Raw genomic sequence first — 11,059 nt, 5'->3', positions numbered from 1 at the left:
CCCTGGGGTTAAATTTTACCCTGCCCCGGGGGGTCAAAACATTGAAAATTTGCTTATATAAGGCCTATTTGTGCAAACTTTAAAAATCTTGTCCATAACCGTATGGCATAGGGCTACCAAATTTGGTATGTAGTGACATCTTATTGTCCTTTACCAAGTTTGTTCAAATTATGCCCCTAGGGTCAAATTTGACCCTGCCCCGGGGGGTTAAAAAATTGAAAATTTGCTTATATAAGACCTATTTTGTGCAAACTTTAAAAATTTCTTGTCCATAACCATTGGGCCTAGAGCTACCAAATTTTGTATGTAGTGACATCATATAGTCCTCTATCAAGTTTGTTCAAATTATGCCCCTGGGGTCAAATTTGACCCTGCCCCGGGGGATCAAAAAATTGAACATTTGCTTTTATAAGGCCTATTTTGTGAAAACTTTAAAAATCTTCTTGGCCATAACCATTGGGCCAAGGGCTACCAAATTTGGTATGTAGTGACATTTTATAGTCCTCTACCAAGTTTGTTCAAATTATGCCCCTGGGGTCAAATTTGACCCTGCCCCGGGGGGTCAAAAAATTGAAAATTTGCTTATATAAGGTCTATTTTGTGCAAACTTAAAAAATCTTCTCGTCCATAACCATTGGGCCTAGGGCTACCAAATTTGGTATGTAGTGACATCTAATAGTCCTCTACCAACTTTGTTCAAATTATGCCCCTGGGGTCAAATTTGACCCTGCCCTGGGGGGTAAAAAATCGAAAATTTGCTTATATATTAAAGGCCTATTTTGTGCAAACTTTAAAAATCTTCTTGTCCATAACCGTATGGCATAGGGCTACCAAATTTGGTATGTAATGACATCTTATAGTCCTCTCTAAGTTTGTTCAAATTAAGCCCCTGGGATCAATTTTTGACCGTTCCCCAGGGGTCACAAAATTGAACATATGCTTATATTGGGCCCATTTTGTGCAAACTATAAAAATCTTCTTGTCCATAACCATTGGGCCTATTTCTACCAAATTCGGTAGGTAGTGACATCTAATAGTTCTCTACTTAGTTTGTTCAAATTATGCACCTAGGAACAAATTTGACCTTGCCCCAGGGGTCACAAAAATGAACATATGCTTAAATAAGGCCTATTTTGTGCAAACTTTAAAAATCTTCTTGTTCTTAATTATAGAGCCTAGGGCTACTAAATTTGGTATGTAGTGATATCTAATAGTCCTCTACCAAATTTGTTCAAATTATTCCCCTGGGCTCAAATTTGACCCGGCCCCGGGGGTCACAAAACTGAACATATGACGTTTACCAGTGGAGATTACTGCGGCCGTTTGGCTGTGACCAACAACATCAACATCTTGTAAACATGAGATAAAACCCTGTCATTTAGTGCCATTTAAGGTCAGATGGTGATTGCTTACAAAGGCATTGAAGTAAGAACATGTGTTATGAATGTTTTTCTTATAAACTGAAAAAAGTCGGGTTTTATTTAAATATGTTGAAAGTGACCATATATCCAGTTGAAAATATTTTGGATGACATGTTAATTTCATGTCTTTTTTGTAGTGTTAAAACCAGTTTAATAATATATTATTGATTTCAAAAACACAACTTCCATGAACATAATTATTTCAAGGAAAGTCAATATATGATACTGCACGGTAAACTCAAACTTTGTATCCAAGAGATGGTGTTGAAATTAATAAAGTGCAATGTTCTTAACTATCGTATATGCTGCTTTTTAATAACTAATGATTCATTGTTCCATTTGTGAATCGTGACTGATCATGAATTGTTGAAATGATTGTCAATTGCTCAACAATCCATATATATTTCTGACCATTTTATAATTTTCTTAATATAAGTTATGAATTGATCTTAGAAGTCATATGTATTACTTAATTAAATACATTTATAAATATAAAGAAATAATCTTTAGATTATCATAATATTCTCAGGCCTGTTGGTCTTAGGGATGTGTGGGTTGATGAGCAATTTCTCCTTTTATCACAATTATTTCTACCCTACCTGATCATTTCCTTCATATTCCATTTTAATTCAATTGACGTCTGCAACCTCTTTCAAATTGGGAAAGTCCAAAATGTGTTGTTTGGTAAAGCGTTAAGGCATTTTGATTCCTATGGGTCTTGTGAATCTGTTTCAAATCAAATGCGTAGATTTGATCTTCAGCATCTAAAAATATGTGAAATAGAAAGAATGACAATATCTTTAGGAGAGATAAATGTATCTACGTTATAAGCAAAGGACCTGTGCAACACTTCCCGGGCTTTTTTGTCTGTTTAGTTAACACGGTAGTAACTTTTTCCATATATAAAAATGCTCACCCTTCCAACTTTAAGCGCCGAAAGTCACATGCTTGAGTACATTTTAACCCATGCGCATTACACGTTTTTTTCGCAAAGAAAAAACAGTGGAGCGATACAGGGCCATCATGGCCCTCTTGTTACTTTGAAATTCCTTTTAGTTGAGAAATAACAGTTCCTATAGGTACTTTTTCTGTGTTTTAAATTGTGATGTTGCCTAGTGATAAACTACCTACTATAGTAACATGTTTATTGATAGTTCTTTGTTTTAAATTTCAGTATTTTAGACAGCCATTTTATATTGAATGATCGCTATGGATTGCTTGTTTTTTATTTAAATATATCTGTTTAAAAATTCAAATAAAATGTGATTTGTACATTATTGAAGGTTTGTTGTGCTTTCAATAATTCCTTTGTGTATTAGAATTTATAAAATCAAATCCGCCTCTACTCTGTGGAAACTAGATTGGATCTTCCATACATACAATAACAATATGGTATTAAAGACATTTATGGAGGTGCCTTTCTACTCAATCGTATGACCTGGACAAAAATGCATCTAGTATCTTAAGTTTGAGTTAAATGTCACAAAAATAGAAGGAAAAAACATATCACCTAATTTTAAGACAAGTTTCTTTCGTTTGCATCCTGGCCACAGTCGAAAATCTGGTGTATGGATTGCCTTATATTAATTTCTTACATATGTGCTTTGCTCTGTGAAAAAGGGATTTAATGCATGTGCAAAAAGTGTCGTCCCAGATTAGGCTTATCAGGAATAACACTTGCAGCTTTTAAGGATATTTTTCGTTTGAAGAAAGTCTCTTCCTAGCAAAAATCAAGTTTAGTTGGAAAGTGTCGTCCCTGGTTAGTCTGTACGGACTGCACATGCTAATCTGGGACTACACTTTACGCACATGCATTAAAACCCTTTTTCACAGAGCACTGCCTATACCTATTTGTAGAACAGCAGTGAATCAGAGTGGACAAACCATACTATCATTAGAGGCAAATTGTTCAATTGGATAGCAAGCATGTTTTTATTTTATCACAATAATTTGCATGGAATATGTTTAACAATACTACAGATGTGATGACAAATGTTTCTATAACCATGGTAAGTGATCACTATTCCCCATAGCAAGAGCTTTATTTTATCAAAATTGAGTTGAAAATAAGATATTTACATGGCTTTCAAAATTGTAAGCAGAGAAATTTTTACTTCACAAACTATAAAAAATGTAATTGCTTATGTGACAAAAAAAAGAGAAAAGACTTTGTTTTCTCAATGTAATAAAACACTCATGGGTACAAATAGGTTAACCTGTAAAATCACATATATACCTATTTTTTGTAAATCAATTTCTGGTAGCTTCACCTCTGGTATTAAAAAAACCTATATGTTGCGGTAAAAATATTATGGCAATTAAAGTCTTTGGCAAACTATGTGCATTATAAAAGATATGTTATAAATTTATAAAATCAAATTATAAGTTTCAAGTGAGACTAGTCTGACATCAACCACTCTATTGTTCAATGCCTATGGATTATTTAAACTCATAGTAAGCTTGCTACATCTTTTGTACATTTTGAAGAAACAGACGAGAAGTAGCTCGGTTTTTCTTGCCTCAAAAAGTATTATACATTATATAATATATTATATTAGACTGTGATCCCGTTTAGGGTATCTGCCATTTATTTCTTTCATTAACAGAAAGTGCTATAAGTTAATCAAAATTGTTTTAAGATCCTTGGTTTTGAAATTAATATTGAGATGTTGTTGTTAATGCCCAGCTGCAAAGAAAGGTACATTATTGGATTACCCTTCCTCTGCCCTTCATTTGGTTTGTCAGTCCATTCGTAACTCCTTTGTGTACGCTCCACATCTCCTATACACTTTGATTGATTTTAATAAAACTTGCTCCAAATGTTGAGGGCATCAAACAAGTAGCAGAAGGCATGAGTAAGTCATGATGGCTCAAAGTCAACGTCATACAAGGTCATGGTCAAAAGTGTCCGGGTCCTTTTTTGTGTCTGCTCCTTTTCTCCTGAACCGTTTGGGTGTTTTCATCAAAACTTGCCTTTAATGGTAAGGGCATTGAGACAATATGTGGGAGGCATGAGTCAGTCATGCTGGCTCAAGGTCAAGGTCAAGGTCAAACGTTTTAGTCTCAATGTGTGTGTCTGCTCCTTTACGCTTTAAAGGATTTTCAAGAAACTTGGCTAAAATATTCAGGTCATTCAGACCATGTGCAGAAGGCAGTCAGTCGTTTTCAAAGTAAAAGTTATTCTTCAATGTCAAAAGTATGAGCCTCTTTTTTTATTGTAACAAACATATCCCATAAACCCATTGAAGAAAACTTGGCTACAATGTCTAGGCCATTCAGATGTTGTGCTAAAGGCAGTCAGTCCACCTGCTCATGCTCAAGGCCAATCTTTAATATAAAAAGTTTGAGCCTCTGTATACGTGCCCAAACCATATCTCCTAAACCCCTTCAAAGATAGAAGTTTCAGCTTATTTTTCAGATCACATCCACTCCTCCTTTATAGGTTGTATTATTTTAATTTAAATTTGCTCCAATATATAGGTCATTAAAACGATAGAAAGAATCCATGAGTCAGTCACGCTGGCTCAAAATCAAGGTTACCACTTTAAAGGAGCCTTTTCACATTTTGGTAAATTGACACAATTTAAGAAAATTGTTTCAGATGTGGCCTTCAGAGTGACAGTACACTTAAAGTTGAAAATGCAGGCCGCAGGACATGGGATGATCGTAATTTCTCACCTAGAGCACTTCGTGCTCACGAATCTAAAAAGTTTTTTGTTTCAAACCAATGCAACTGTTGTTTTTTCTTTCATACACCAGGTTGAGATTTTAATCCTGTCGCTACCTTCAAACATGTTTGCAAAATTAACTTAAGCACAGAAAAATAAATTTGATACAAAGATATTTAATATATTTGTTCAAGTCTTTGTCAAACTGTAGGTTATTATCTTAGGACCTAGGCAGTTGAAAGCCAAAGTAAACTTAATATATACTTGCATAAAGATCAGGTAAAATAAGTACATATTAAAAACCTAATTGATTTTTTAAATAAATCTTTACTTGAAGCATTATATTAAAAATACCTACCATGGCCTGATAAATTAAGTGTGTTCTAATATGCAATTAACCATTTATCTGCCATCTTGTAATCCCATTTTCTACCCATAGGCATTGAACAAGTGGTGATAATATCAGATGCCTTACAGAAAATCAGCATTCTACTATCAAAGCGTAAGATAAGTCGAGCGTGCTGTCTTGGGGAAGCTCTTGTCTGTTTTAAAGTTGCTCACATCATTTGTTGTAATGATATCTCGGCCGAGTTCAGAAATATGTTAGATTGATCCTTTATTAACATGGCCACCATGGGGCGTGGCAGTTTTTTCTTATGGCTATGGAAAATATTTGTGAACACTCAAGAAGGCTTTTTTCTAATCTGTTTTAAACTTATACCCAGACTCTTTTTTCTGTTGATATTTTGGTTGAATTTGAAAATGATTAATTTCCATTGATAAACATGGCCACCATAAGGCTGTGCAGTTTTCCTTATATAATGCTTTTGGGAACCCTTGTAAACACTATAGAAGCTACATTTTTGTCCAATCTAATTGACACTTGCTCAGAACATTTGAATATGGTTCTGATCCGTTTAATAAGATTGTTGCCAGTGTGGTATAGGCAGTTTTCCTAATATGGCAATTGTTATTCCTTGGACCACTCTAAAGGTCTCAAGTTTTAATCAAATGTTCATGAAATGTAAGCAGAATCTATGTTGTAATTACATCTCCGCTGAGTTTTAAAATGGGTCTGGTCTTTTGAAGGGGTGGGGCAGTTTTCCTTATATGGATTAAGGGAATCCTTGTAAACACTCTAGAAATCACGTAATTTGTTCAATCTTTATAAATCTTGCTCAGAACATTTGTTTTAATTATGTCTTGGCCAAGTGAAAATTGGATCCAGACAGTTGTAAAACAATACACAAGGGGTCTGGGTAGATTTCCTGAAATGGTTACTGTAAAACCATAAAATTTCGTTTGGTACGAATTTTCGTGGATTTCGTTGGTCCGTTGAACCACGAATTCAAGTACCAACGATTACTTATTCATTTTTAATCCGAAATCGGTCATTTCGGAATGTCATTTCCGAAATTTTCATTTGTTGACATAACGGTTTTCACGTGTGTATTTTGGGACCTTATTACTCAATTGTTACTACTAGGGGACCAATTGCACTGAGACTTGCAAATGTTGTCAAAACAACATTGATGGCAATTAGCGAGCTGGGATCAACCCACAAGTGCGCGGCTTAATCGCTCTTATCAACAATTATCGGCAACACTTTAATGCTTCATTAAGACCCTTAAGTCTTGCTATCAACACAGACTGGCAGATTATGTTTCGCTATTACTCTGATTGTTTTAATTAAAGTTTAATTTTAAACTTTCAGTCTTCCCCGAAAATTTGAAATCCACGCAATTAAGTGTCAACAAATAAGTTGTTTTTTTATTAAACCACGAAATTTCATACCGACGAATTTCTATACGTTTACAGTATTTAAAAAATCTTGTTAATCTTGTCAACCGCGATTGACGAAAAAAGAAAAGTTCTAAAATACTGTATTTTTGTACAATTATTAGTTCATATTGATTAAAATATCACGACAGGTATATTACATTACTTAAAAAAAGTTGTTAAGTTTTCATATTTTCAGTATATTCGGTAATAAATTTTACTGGGTACAGGTACCAGGTAACTACCAGTGAACTATAAATAACGCAAGTAGATTGATCATCATCGTCACGTGGTAAACCCAGGAATGCAAGTTGTGCATGTGTTGTGAATTGTATATATTTTATATATAAAATGATCAATCTACTTGCGTTATTTATAGTGTGTATATCGTTATGTCAACTATTTTCGCGATGTACTTTCGATTTCACATCGCAAAATTTTATTACAGTATATACTAAAATATTAACTTTTTTCAAATCATGTAATATACCAATTGTGATATTTTAATCAATATAAACTAATAATTGTAAAAAATATGGTATTTTAGAACTTTTCTTTTTTCCTCAGTCGTAGTTGACAGTCCTTTTAACACTTGAGAAGTCACATCTTGTGTCCTATTTTCATGAAACTTGCTCAGAACATTTGTCCTAATGATATCTCTGCCAAGTTCGAAAATGGATCTGGTCTGGTGAAAAGATGGTAACAATGGGACAGGGCAGTTTGGTTACCTATATGGCTATAGTAAAACCTTTTGAATACTTTAAAAGTTTTTCACATAACAGCTTTAAACTGTATCAAAACATTTTGTTCTAATGATATCTCAGCCAAGTTAAAAATGGATCCGGTGAAAAAAGCAAGTTCAGAAGCTTAATTATTTATGAAAAATATTATTCTATGTCACAAAAGCTGCTTAGAACAATTAAATTCTTTCAGTTGTCTGTTGAGCCACCATGGCCGACTTGTTCAAATTATTGTCTTCTGTTCATTATTTTTGTAAAATTTAGTCCAGAGCTTATCTCAAAAAACTATTACAGGTATCAACAACAACTTCATAGGTGGGCAGATCTCATTTAGGGGTGTGCAATAAACAAGATCTGTAACTGTTGTTTCTCTTTTTTTAGAGTTATTGCCCTTTGTTCATTTTATTACTTTAAGTTTGTTAAGAACATATATCTCATGTAAACTATAAAAAGTACCATCTTGAAACTTCATAGGTAGGTAGATTTATTTATGGAATGTGAAGTGCATAAAAACCAGAACTCTTGCTTCCATATTTTAAGAGTTATTGCCCTTTGTTAATTTATTAAATTTAAATTTTGAATGGGGCATATCTAGCAAAATATACAGGGTATTAACTTGACATTTCATAGGTAGATAGATTTTAACAATTGGAAGTGCAGTGAACAAGGGCCATAACTTACACTTTCATACTTTCACAAATGGATGTTGTGTATTAATTTCTTTTTAATTTTGTTCAGAGAAACCAGTTCTTAGAGCTGAACTTCCCATACCCTCTAAAAAAGTGGCATGCAGGAGGGGAGGGATATTTACAACAGGGACAGTTTATTTTATTATGTCTATTATTATTTTAATAAATTATAAATCTAGAAACTGCAAATTGTGCGGTTAGTATGATAGGCATTAGCCTGTCTATTTTTATCTATGTTTTCAAATGATAGGATGTACAATCTGACAATGTGGCCCATATGGTTGCAAAATCTGGTTCATATAGTCAAGTCCATTTAGTCCATAGTTCGGTTATGCTGTATAACTTACAGCAATAGTATCAAATGGATAAACCCTCCTAAAAATAGAGCTCAAGCCATTCAAACAAAAGACTCAATCCAACTCACAATAGTGGAACGATTTGAGCTACTGATCTAATACTTCTCGTATAACATTCTATTGAAATAAGTTTACAACCAAACTATTAGGTACAAATAATTACTGGTTGTAAATTCATTTCAATAGCATAGAAAATTTGTTGTACCTATTGACATGTAATTTAGAGGTTATTAGGTACAACAAATCTTCTATTTCATCATGTTTTTTTATGATAAATAACAGGCATACCACACACTATTGATGTTTTACACTAGCATTTACAACAATGTGTATTTTATAAGCATGCACTTTAAATAGCTCTAGATGAATGTGTTTTATTTCGGTCATTAAAATGTCACGCTTTTGTTATAAAATATTTTAGTCGGCCCTCATGTCTGATATGTGAAAGTCACGTGATAAAAATGTGAAACTCGCGGAAACGCACGCTGCCCAGAAAATGATGTCATCATACTATAAATAGATAAAGGGTGTGTACACAACTCAATTTCATTGGCTACTTTAGTAGCGGAAGCACGCGGTAGTTACGGGATAAAGAAGCTTTCACATACCACATGTGCACACGACACGAAAGGTAAATGAGCTCTGAATTTTATTTTTAGGCTACAATTTATGTCCATAACACTTTAATATTTGTTTTATGTTGTTAACACTTTTGGGCTATTCAATTGGTCTTTTTATTTATCTATCAGGAACGTATGATATTTCTTTATGAGTACTTTTTCAATATAATGGCGGCACCACGCATAAAATGTGCATTGTAACAGAATGGTACTTTAAGTTTGGCTGTAACCAGTGATTGACATTTTTCAATGAAAGGTTATTTTTCAATGAAAGGTTGTATTGTCATATTGTATTTTTCTATTTCATATATAAACTGTTTCTTTCTCCTAGATGTTCTACACATTTTATTTTTATGGTGTCTTTGTGTTTGGCTTTGTTGCTGCATGTATTCTAAATTTTCCGCTATGTACGATTGGAGCAAACGTGAAAGAGGGTTGTTCAATAAGTTTATAAGAATGGTTATTTGATGTCATTTTTAATGTTTTACAAAATATTTAATTAAGGCCACTTTATTATCACTATTTTTGGCTGATGCAATGCTTTCATCAGCATGACCTTGACCCCTAGTCAGCATGATAGATTGTTCTAGACTGACTATATTTTCCTGGTTGGCCATCTAGAGTGACTATAGACGAGTTAACGCGTGACGTCACACGCACCTGCAAAGTTTAGACTCCGCCCACTGGTTGGCAAAAAGAGGAGGTGGAATTCATATAAGCGCATATAGAGAAGGTTGACATAATCTTCGTTTTTATTGATAATCATGAACTGTATCAAATATAATTTTACTATTTATGTCTGAATAAAACATAAGCATGCGTTGAAATTCATTTTTGGAACGATTATATTGTTGTTATTATTTGTTTTTACTAAAAACGAGCTCTTGAGTGGAACACTATCTACGAGCTCGGTATGTGGTTACCACAAAAATCTCTACTAAACGCATCTTCACGTCCATTTTAGATACAAAATTTCAGAAATGGAAATTATTTTAGAATAAATTAAATTTAATGAAAGAACACAAATAAGGATGAAAACAAACAACAAATAGATCGCTTTTTGTTCGCAACATATAGTAACTGATTTTAGCCCTAATATATCTGTACCAATTTACCTTGATACACAGCAAATAAATTCATAAATCTAATTGTTTTATTTAATTGTGCATACCAATTTTGACACTTTTGTTTCAGCATTTCTAACCGTGTTTAATTGCACCGTTGTTCGTCACAAGCATATTATCTCGTTATGATCGGAGACTGCCCAGACAATTACACAGAAAACATGCCGGTGTCATAAACATAGGGACCTATTCTTTAATTGGGTCCCTGCATAGACCACATGTGGCAGACTTTATGATACCTCCATGTCATCTCTTGGCATATTGAGCAGTCATATTGAGCAAGCCAAATATTAAAGCCATAATACATAACATTTGCTTTAATAAATAATTTAATATATTAAAAAAAGAAGATATTTGTCCGAAACGGATTAACAGGAACATGTGTTTCTATATGTTAGCCAGTTTAATCATAATAATACAGTGCTTTATAACTTTAAATTTAAAATATTGTGCAATATTACTGCTACACAATTGATGTATTTAACGCGGGTACCGGCAAATGTAAACTCGGCAATTTAGTGTAAAGATTGTACGTTCTTGCAGTGCACGTAACACCATCATGAAACCAAGCAATCACAATGGATAAACAATATTTGCGTAAAATAAATTATATTTATCATAAAATGCTAGATTGTTACATGTATCACTCCTTATTACTTGTT

The 11,059-nt window shown here is 33.5% G+C and overlaps 2 protein-coding genes across 3 annotated transcripts in view; one reads left to right on the top strand and one right to left on the bottom strand.

Moving 5' to 3' along the window:
• Positions 1–11,059, bottom strand: part of LOC127845676 (WW domain-containing oxidoreductase-like) — a 323,591-nt gene that overhangs the window by 176,700 nt on the left and 135,832 nt on the right. The window lies entirely within an intron of this gene.
• LOC127845670 (zinc transporter ZIP10-like) overlaps positions 9,213–11,059 on the top strand; it is a 40,043-nt gene continuing 38,196 nt past the window's right edge. Inside the window, exon 1 of the mRNA XM_052376722.1 lies at positions 9,213–9,284. The gene's annotated coding sequence lies outside the window, so the exon portion shown is untranslated. The remainder of the gene's footprint in view (positions 9,285–11,059) is intronic.

The sequence above is a fragment of the Dreissena polymorpha genome, chromosome 9, assembly GCF_020536995.1.
Source record: "Dreissena polymorpha isolate Duluth1 chromosome 9, UMN_Dpol_1.0, whole genome shotgun sequence".
Taxonomy (NCBI): domain Eukaryota; kingdom Metazoa; phylum Mollusca; class Bivalvia; order Myida; family Dreissenidae; genus Dreissena; species Dreissena polymorpha.
This window is presented reverse-complemented; position numbering and strand designations above follow the sequence as displayed.